Source organism: Erinaceus europaeus, chromosome 1 (assembly GCF_950295315.1).
Source record: "Erinaceus europaeus chromosome 1, mEriEur2.1, whole genome shotgun sequence".
In the NCBI taxonomy this organism is placed as follows: Eukaryota; Metazoa; Chordata; class Mammalia; order Eulipotyphla; family Erinaceidae; genus Erinaceus; species Erinaceus europaeus.
The window spans coordinates 120565123-120576022 of record NC_080162.1 but is presented as its reverse complement, the minus strand read 5'-3'; the positions used below and the strand labels follow the sequence as shown (position 1 = coordinate 120576022).

General features: G+C 42.8%; 1 pseudogene; it reads right to left on the bottom strand.

Moving 5' to 3' along the window:
• Window positions 1-367: 367 nt before the first annotated feature.
• LOC103111520 (tubulin alpha-4A chain-like) lies at window positions 368-2112 on the bottom strand (annotated as a pseudogene).
• Window positions 2113-10900: the final 8788 nt, after the last annotated feature.

The window sequence follows — 10900 nt, the reverse complement described above, 5'->3', positions numbered from 1 at the left end:
CTGATCCAGCTTTCTGGTCTTTTTTCCAGTCATGACATCATCTCCCCAGACCATAACTTAGATCTACCTGCATATCAGATTTCAGGCTCAGGGGAAAAAAGAAAAAGAAAAAAAAAAAGTATAGCCACAGGCCCTTTGAAATATAACTAAAATATACCTACTAGCTATCTACAAAATGCAGTACCCCCCCCCCCAACTCTTCATCTGCACTATTCCAGCCTTTAGGTCCATGATTGGTCAACAATTTTTTTGGCTTTGTATGTTTTTTTAATGCAAATAATTTATTGACAGGTTAATGCCACAATAGACTACTTCAGGAAACACAAATAAGACGATTTCAAGACAGACAGGAGTAAAAAATGTCAAGTTAATATTCTTCACCCTCATCATTTCCATCAGCACTGCTCCAACCTCCTCATAATCCTTCTCTAAGGCAGCCATGTCCTCTCGGGCCTCAAAAAACTCTGCCTCCTCCATGCCCTCACCGACATACCAATGAACAAAGGCATGCTTGGCAAACATCAGGTCAAACTTGTGGTTCAGCCGGGCCCAGGCTTCAGCAGTGGCTGTGGTGTTGCTCAGCAAACACACAGCCCACTGGACCTTGGCCAGGTCTCCACCAGGGACCACACTGGTAATTAATGCCAACTTTGAAGCCAGTGGGGCACCAGTCCAGAAAATGGATGCTACGCTTGTTCTTGATGCTGGCAATGACAGCATTGACATCTTTGGCGACCAAGTCACCAAAACAGGCAGCAGGCCATGTATTTACCACGGTGAGGGTCACATTTCACCATCTGGTTGGCTGGTTCAAAGCAGGCATTGGTGATCTCTGGAACAGAAAGCTGTTCGTGGTATGCTTTCTCAGCAGATGACAGGGGCATAGGTGGCTAAAGGGAAGTGGATGCGGGGATAGGGTACCAAGTTGGTCTGGAATTCTGCCAGGGCTCCATCAAACCTGAGGGAAGCAGTGATGGAGGACGCTATCTCACTAATAGGTGATTGAGGTTGATGTAGGTTGGTCGTTCAATATCCAGATTTCTAAAACAGATGTCATAGGAGGCTTCATTGTCTACCATGAAGTCACAGTCACAATGCTCCAGGGTGCTGTGAGTGGTTAGGATAGAGTTGTAGGGCTCCACTACAACTGTGGAGACCTGGGGGACTGGGTAGATGGAGAACTGGAGCTTTCAGAGAGATGCTCCATCAATAGAGAGGTGAAACCAGAACCAGTTCCCCCACCAAAGCTGTGGGAAACCAGGAATCCCTGAAGACTTTTGCACTTGTCGGTTTCCGAATTCGATTTGAGACAGGGTCTATAATATCCCTGCCCAAGGTGTAGTGTCCATGGGCATAGTTATTAGCAGCGTCTTCCTTGCCTGTGATGAGCTGATCAGGGTGGAAGAGCTGGCAATAGGGGTCATTGCAAATTTCATCAGTGACTGTGGGCTCCAAGTCTACAAACACTGCCCTAGGCACACGCTTGCCAGTGCCAGTTTCACTAAAGAAGGTGCTGAAGGAGTCATCTCCATCCCCAGTGGACCTGTCACTGGGCATCTGGCCATCAGGCTGTGTTGGATAGTATGCCAGCTCCCCCCGGCTTAAACACCAGTATGTCTGTATGAGATTAGTTTGATCCCATTCAAAGCTGCGGTCTATTTATATAAATCACTTTTACATTTACATAAAGCACAACCTTCCCACCATTGATGGTTCAGTGGTAGAATTCTCACCTGCTCCACCCCCTCTCCTTGTCACACCCTGATCTTCCACCAGTCACTTTTCTCTCCACCCTCTCTATGTCACATCCTGTTCACACCCTACTTGGAAAGTATATATAAAGGCAACATTGTTCATTTTAGTTTAGTTTTTAGTTTAGTTTAGCTCGGCTTAGACTGTGCTGCGTTCTGCATGAATAAAGAGATACTGCGTACAACCCAGCCATGAGTCCCGGGTCGTCTGTCTCCCGTCAGTGAAGCTCAGCCCGGCAAGGCTGGATGCTGTGTTCCAGGCAGTAGAGCTCTGCAGGCATTGCCGATCTGGACACCAGCCTGGCCAACATGGATGGAGATGCACTCACGCATGACTAGGACTTATAGGGCTCTGGAGTGCTGGAGAAGGCAGGTGATGTTCTCCCACAGAGAAGCTGCCAAGGAATCTGGGAATAGATGCAACCTTGGCTTTGTATGTTAACTCTCTTTCAACCACCAGGTTCCTTATGCTAGCATGATGCCACCCGACTTCCCTGGACAGACAACCCCACCAATATGTCCTGGAGCTCTGCTCCCCCAGAGCCTTTCCCCACTAGGGAAAGAGAGAGAGAGGCTGGGGGTATGGATTGACCTGTCAATGCCTATGTTCAATGGGGAAGCAATTTCAGAAGTCAGACCTTCCACCTTCTGCATCCCACAATGACCTTGGGTCCATACTCCCAGAGGGTTAAAGAATAGGAAAGCTATCAGGGGAGGGGATGGGATACAGAGTTCTGGTGGTGGGAATTATGTGAAGTTGTACCCCTCTCATCCTATGGTCTAGTCAATGTTTCCTTTTTATAAATAAAAAATAAAAATAAATTTTAAAATGCACTCCAGAACATGAAAGCATAACTCCACATGATTGGAATGTGCGTACAGAAAATTGAGTTGGTTTCAAAGATCCAGGATTAGCACCTACTGAGAAAAAAAAAACAAAAACAACAAAGTGCTCTCTGTTTACCAAACCATCTCTCCCAAGTTGACTAATCCAGGACCCACCATCTTGCTTAACTCCAGGGCCACTATTCACATCATAATGTTTTAAAAGGCTAAGAGCACAAGCTAAAACATTAGCTGTTTTTTTTTTATCCTTGCTCTGTATGAACAGCAGGTAGAGAAACATTAATTGATAACTACAGGACTCATTAAAAAACAAAAACTTAAGAACAACCCCAGGAGTCTTGGCATTTGAGATTTAAGTGAATGAATCTATCAATATAATAGCAGGTTAACCAGAAAGATGTCTTATAGAGAAGGTATTCATTCCCAAGGATCCCAAGCATTCACAAATGTTAGCTGTGCACTAGGGCTTATTTTTCTCAGGGTTTAGTGCATGTAAATTCTTCTAACAATTTTATGACATAGGTGCTATTGTTATCATTCATTTTACAGATGAGGAGACTAAGATGTAGTGTACTGAAGGAATTTGCAAGTCACATAGTCAGATAATTGACTGCAACTTGTCCAGATGTGGGGAAAGACAGCCACATTTCAGTACTGACAAATGAGATAGATGTAAGAAGTTCACTTAGTGGGGCTTCTGGGATACCTGCTGCTCCCCTAAAAATGGGCTGGGGAGGGATCAGGGGCTCAATTATAATTTTCTTCTGACCCATGCTCCTTTTGCTTCTTTCTTCTCAAAGTGCAAGACCCACCTTACCGCCATCAAGAAAAAAATCACTTATGGTCACAGAAATAAAGAAGAGCTCTGCATCCTATAACCATCTTTGGCTTTAATACAGTGCCTAGAATTCCTGCTCCATGACTTGGCATCTCAGAAAAATAGACCCTTGTTGGGTTTTCCATTATTTGTAGCTAAGCACAGTCATAACTGATATTTGCCAAGTATGGCTTTGTGAGTTGATGTGAAGCACAGAGATGATGGGGTGCTTGTCCAAGGCTATACTGGGGATTTATCAGTGGCAAACACAGTTATATTGAGTATCTGAATCTTAGATCCCCAATTCAAATACTCTCCTAGCAGGCTGCATTCCCACAAAAATTCTACTTATATGGAGAATGAGAATTCTCAACATTATAAAGTATTTACATGGAAGCCAGCTCTTTCCATGTATAAAATACTCCCATATGGAAAAATATACATATACATGTACATATACATATATATTATTTCCACTAGGGTTACCACTGTGGGCTCAGTGTTTGCACAGCTACACCATTCCCAACAACCGTTTTCTTTTCTTTTTTGATAGAAAGTGAAAGACAAATATATATATATATATATATATATATATATATATATATATGTGTGTGTGTGTGTGTGTGTGTGTGTGTGTGTGTGTGTGTGTGTGTGTGTGTGTATATATGTAAGAGAGAAAAAGACATAGAGAGTAAGATACAGAAGGAAAAGGAGAGACACCTACAGCATTATCTCACTACTTGTGAAAGACCCACACACACACAGGTGGAGACAGGGGACTTGAGCCTGTGTCCTTGCACATAATATCCTATGCATTCTACTAGGTGAACCATCACCTGGCCCAATCATATTTAGTTTTGAAAGCCATGGATTTCATTTAATCAATCTGAGTGATCTTTTCATCTGGGAAGCTCAAACATGAAGCTCAAAAAAATTAGCTGACAGTTTCCAGCACCCAACTTCAGCCCTTGATAATGCCTTCAAGCATTATGCAATGTGATGTGGTCTACCAAACACATACTTTCCTTATCTATCCAAGAAAAGATGTCAGACTCGCAGAAGCAGTCAATTCCTTTGTACTAGTTATGAACACTGCATAATTTGATCCCTTAGGAAGTCTGGATGAAAAGCATAATCCTTTAAATATAATCTTTTTTTCTTGGCAAAATGTTTGAGCTTAAAGAGATCATCTGCCTCATATTGTTATAATGTAATCAAAACAATTTGCTGGACTCTAAAAATGCGATTAGTAAATAAACACAACTAATAAGAAGGCCAAGTCAAATGTTCTTGCTAAGTATTCATATCTGCAGGAAAGTTACTACATGTGATTTTTGCTTGCTGTCTCTGGAGTGACAGAATCCCTGGGAGAGGAAAAGCTATCCTTTCCTTGGGAGCTACATCCTTGGAATTGTCCACCTGGGTGTAAGAGAATTAATCTCACCAAGCAGTAGAAGTAGAATGACTTCATAGCAATTTCCCCCAGTGCCCTTGGATGTGCTCCTTTCCCTAACCCCCCCTCCCAGATTCAACTTGTTCATTGCAGAAACATGCGAACCAAGTTGTGCCAGATTCTCTCCCATGGGAAGACAGGACTTAAAACACAAAGACATAGTGAAGGGAAAGCTTTAGAACTATGTCACAAGAATGGCAGAAAGTAGAAAGGGAGCCCACAGCCTCCTATCTCTGAGGTCACAGGGGCCTGTTCTGTTCTTGCCTTTCATGTTTCTGTAAGTCATCTAAGCACCATACTGAGAAATATTATTTCTTTTTGAACTTGAACTAAACTGAATCTATTTTCTGTTGCTTAAAAACAAAGCAATTTTGGCAGGGTCACAGATTTAGAAAGACTAGTTCCTTCCAACCTCTAGGCAAAACAATAAACATTCATCCTAGATGTTCTTGCAAACATGAGAAATAGTATGCATTTTTGTTGGTAATATCACAGATGTATGTCAATAGAGAATTGGTTTTAAAAACTGCTCTACATTTTATGCAATGGAATGACAAGCTGTTCAAATATATATGATGATGTCCTCCATGAGCTAATATGGAATAAGATCCCTGAGCTGTTATTGACTGAAATAACAAGGTGAAGGTGGGTGGTGGGGAGAGAATATACTTACAAGTATTTGCTGACATCTGCACAAAATGTCTTTCAGTGTTTTCTCAAGACCTATCAACTGTCTGTGGGGAAAGGGATGCCTGGAGGGTAGGAGTGCAAAGGTAATATCACTGTTCTTTTTCTTCCCACTATATATAGTATTATTCTTTTTTTAAATTTTTATTTACTTAACTTTAATGAAAGAGGTACAGAGAGGTGGTCCAAGATGTGGCACAGTGGATAAAGTGTGAGATCTCAAATGTGAGGTCCTGAGTTCTATCCTTGGCAGCACATGTACCAGAGTGATGTCTGGTTCTTTTCCTCTCTCCTTCTCTCTTTCTCATAAATAAATAAATCTTTAAAAGAGAAGAAGAAAGATATACATGGAGAGAGAGAGAGAGAAGGAAAGAACACTGCTCAGCTCTAGTTTATGATGAAGCTAGGGATTGAGCCTGGGGACCCAAAGCCTTGGGCATGAATCTTTTGCATAATCATTGTGCTGTCTCTCTCTCTCTCTCTCTCTCTCTCTCTCTGTGTGTGTGTGTGTGTGTATGTGTGTGTGTGTGTGTGTGTATTTAGTTGATAAGTAAAATTTAATTTTTAAAAAACACTTTTGATAAAAGAAATAAGCATCCCCAATTTAGGGGGAAGTAGGGCTGCAAAGGAATCTCTACTAATCTAAGGAAAGTAGCTTCAGCATACATGACACCTGTCCTGCATCATACCCCTCCTTTCTGTGTTCTTTCCCCTCCTCCTCCTCCTCTTCCTCTTCCCACTTCTTATCCCCACACTCCTCCTCCTCCACCTTCTCCTCCCCCCACTTCTTTTTGTCTTTTTTTAAATTGCCACCAAGTTTATTTCTGGGGCTCAGTCTCTGCATGATAAACCCACTGCTCCCAGAAGCCATTTCTCCCCCCCCCCCTTCTTATATTTGATAAGACAGAGAGAAACTGAGAGGAGAAAAGAGGGAGATAGGAAGAGAGAAAGAGAGACACCTAAACTGAGAGGAGAAAGGAGGAAGATAGGGAGAGAGAAAGAGAAACAACTGTGGCACTGCTTTACTGCTTGTGAAGCTTCTTCCCTTTCAGGTGGGAGCCAAGGACATTATATTATTGTTAACTACCACAGGCATGGTAAGGATAGTACTGAGTTCTTTTTCTCTCAACTGTAAATGAGGAAATAATGATACCCAATGGAGAGGATTTCTGTGAGGAGTTGAGAAAAGTTGTATAAAGTGCTCAGCATTACATAAGATGGAAAACATCAATAAGGGCTGGAGAGATAGCATAATTGTTATGCAAAATGACTGATGCTTGAGACTCCAAGGCCCCAGGTTCAATCCCCAGCAACACCATAAGCCAGAGCTGAGCAGTATGCTCTAGTCTCTCTTTCTCTTTCTCTCTCTCTCTCTGTTTCTCTATCTCTCTCTCTCTATGAAAATTAAAGTAAAAATTCTTTTTAAAAAAGGAGAAAGAATTCTTATTCTTGATGAGTTGCTAAATACTATTACAGATGACTGAGTTTTTCATTCAAGTCCCTGGTCCTTGAACACCATTCACCACTGTCATCCTTTATCTTCATCTTGATGACTAGGCCTTGGCTGCCAGACTCCAGTCTCACACTGGGGCATTTCCAGTCTGCACAACACCCCCTAGGAGCAGGAGACAACAGAATCCAAGACATGAATGTCACCTGTATATCAGCCTCACCTCTAGGGGGCAGTCTTGCCCTCCAGCCATTCCTACAGTGAGCGTTGCAAGTAGGTTCTCTTTCCCTACCACCCCCTCCCCTTTAAGACTGAAACAAAGAGACACACACAGAGACCACAGCACCAAAGCTTCTCCAGTGCATTGGCTGGTTGGCTCAAATCTGAGTCGCACATATGGCAAAGCTGTGCACTATCCAACTGAGCCATTTCGCCGCCCCTTTTTCCCTTCATCCACCCCTTTTTCCTTTCACTAATCCTTCTGCCTGCCTTCCTGCAGATTCCAGATTTGAGAAGACCCCTTATCCCACCCCTCCCACCAACACCCCTGCTGACCCTATAGTGTGAGAACCACATTCCCCTGTGACCACTCACCCCTCACACCCAACCTTCCCTCCTGACCTGGACACAAGCCCTCCCCCCAAGCAGCTTGAGGAGACTCTGGTGTTGGCACTTCCCCACATTGGGCAATTTGTCAACCTACAGGAGTGGTTTCATAATTCATGCCTGCCCATCAGTGGACAGATTTAGCCTGCTGCCTGCTGAGTCTGGAAATACTGAATATTAAAATATCCCAAATACTCAGCCTCCTGACACCCTCACTTTCTCAGATCCACATGCAGTTGGCTACACAGACACAAATCCAGGGACATACAACAATTTGTCAGTCAAGTATATTTTAAGTGCTCATATATGTAACTCCTATTAAAAGTGGGAGAGAGGTGTTCAGGGATGCAGATTAGGCACATGTCCTTGGAAAAGACTTGGCCCTCTGCCTTTAGAGCCAGGATGTTTTCTTCTGCAGCACACCCTTGGGTTAATTATCCTGACCCTTTCTGTAGTACTGTTTGCTCTAAATAGAATTGTGAATCCTACTTGGAGGAGTTTAGTAAGCAACACAGCAAAAGATCAGCAGAAACATTCTCTGCCCACCCAGGACAACAATAAAGATGCTCAAAGAAATTAAAATCAACCATTATTTAATGATAAAAAATGCAGAGAGAATCTTCCATATTTGGTGAAAAGAGAGAGAGAAAGTCATGACTTTTCCCTCATGAACGTCAAAGGCTACCAAGCACTTCCCATCTATGATGCCAAATTTTTAAAAACCCCATATAGAGAATTTCTGGCTTAATATATATGTCTTTGCTAATATCCAGAAATGGCCAAAAGTGGGTTTGGGGTTTCAATGGGGATTAGGAAAGCCTTACACACATGCACGCAAACACACACACACACATCCCATTACTTTAGTCAGGAGGAAGTTGGGGCACCCTCAAAACAGGTTTCAGCACTGAGCAGAATTTAGAACAAGTATGTTTCTCAATGAAGAAACAAGACCCCCATGGGGGGGAATAAAGAATGGCCTGGCAGGGCTGGGTGGTGGTACAGCTGGTTGAATGCACATGTTACAGTGTGCAAGGATCTATGTTTGAGATCCTGGCCCCCACTTGCAGGGGGAAAATTTCACAAGTGGTGAAGCAGGGCCACAGGTGTCTCTCTGTCTCTGCCTCTCTGCCTCTCTATCACCCTCTCCCCTCTCAATTTCTGGCTGTCTCTATCCAAATAAATATATATATATATATATATATATTAATCTAATATTTTTAAATGGCCTGGCAACAGAAAAAGTATGTATTAGGGCCTGAGAGATATCATTCAGGGAAGAGTATCTCGATTGCCATTCAAGTGGTCCAAGTTCATTCCTAAATGCCACTGCAACGGAGGAATCTTCAGTGCTGTGGTTTCTCTCTCTGTGTGTGTGTGTGAGTGTGTGTGTGTGTGTGTGTGTGTGTGTGTGTGTGTGTGTGAGTGTGTGTGTGTGTGTGTGTGTGTGTGTGTGTGTGTGTGTGTGTGTGTCTGTCTTGGTCTCGGTCTCTCTCTAGCAGAAAAATTAAGCCTGAGAATGATAAAGCTCCAGCAAAAACAAGAAAATAAATAAATAAATAAATAAATAAATAAATTTAAGGATGCCTCAAATATCTGAGGACTGGTAAGATTTCAGTTTTCCACTATAGAGCCTATGTTTCCCCCAGTCCTGGAACCTTAGGATGGGGCCCACTTTCCTGCATGTTTCTGTCAATCCATATCAAATAATATTGCATCCGCCAATCACAACCTAATCAATGCAACAAGTGCCACCCCAGCATGCTTCACTTCAGACTGTGTCCAGAGACTTCAGGTGTGGAATGACAACCCTTCAGCTTCATCACTCAGGTGAGACCTTTCCTTTCATAGTATTCTCTAATTCCATTCCAGGTGTTCCACTCCCCAATAAAGTCCCCAAACCTAGATATAGACCAGGTCCCCTGAGATAAAGCATATGTTAACACGTGTCCATAAACCAGGGAAAAATATATACCTGAAAGCAGAAGTACACAAGAGTCTGCAGTGAGTACCCCCCCCCCCCAACACTTCATCCGCACTATTCCAGCCTTTAGGTCCATGATTGTTCAACAATTTGTTTGGCTTTGAATGTTAACTCTCTTTTCAGCCACCAGGTTCCAGAGGCCAGCAGGATGCCGACCAGGCTTCTCTAGACAGAAGACCCCACCAATGTGTTCCCCAGAGACCCACCCTACTAGGGAAAGAGAGAGGCAGACTGGGAGTATGGATCTACCAGTCAACGCCCATGTTCATCGGGGAAGCAATTACAGAAGCCAGACCTTCCACTTTCTGCAACCCACAAGGACCCTGGGTCCATACTCCCAGAAGGATAGAGAATGGGAAAGCTCTCAGGGGAGGGGATGGGATATGGAGACCAAGTGGTGGGAATTGTGTGGAGTTGTATCCCTCCTATCCTACAGTTTTGTTAATGTCTCCTTTCTTAAATAAAAATAAAAAAAAAAAAGATTTCAGTTTTCCATGAGAGAGTGTCAAATAAGCACAAAGAGGTATGAAAATATCCTCCTAAAATCTTGTGACTCTGTAACATAAATCACTAATGATTTTTTTTTAAAACAGGACCACAGTGTGTAAAGGAGAGTCTCTGCAGAGCAAGACTGAAAGACAGTTACAGTCAGAGAATATAAAATAAAGTCAAGCCTGGCCTGGCCTGGCTGGGGCTCGGGGTGGCATCTAGATCCAAGTCCTGACTCAGAAATTACTCATGGGTCCTTCGTCCCTCTTAAGCCTCTATTTCCTCACCTATGAAGTATGTCCTGACATTTTCATAAAGGGGGATCAGAGTATCCCCCTTTATCTCAAACTCTGCCTAGAACTCTAGACTCAGCTTGAAGAGGACTTAATTTTCCATTCAGACAGAATCTTCAAACCTTACACTGCTGGATGAATTCCAAATTGGACGAGTAGCAGCCCTCTTAATGCTGAGCAGTACCATACATACTCTTCGAATTCACTGCAGAAAAGTGAAACAAGTGCAGATATGGCACCCACCTGTAGCACAGTGTTGTGCTTCTATTAATCTTTATCTCCCTTCCCTCCTACTGTTGCTGTCTATGACCAATCATCAGGCTTCACACAGTGATTTTTTTTTTTTGCCTTACCAGAAATCCCAGCTGTACTTGGATAACATTTGTTGAGATATTTCATTATAATATTCATTTTCTGAGGGGAAGAACCATCTTCCAGAGACGAGGTCACCAGAGTTTCATACCGAAAGTCAAATTAAAAATCTTATCTACTTTTTTTCTTTTCCCTGAGCCTGAAATCTAATA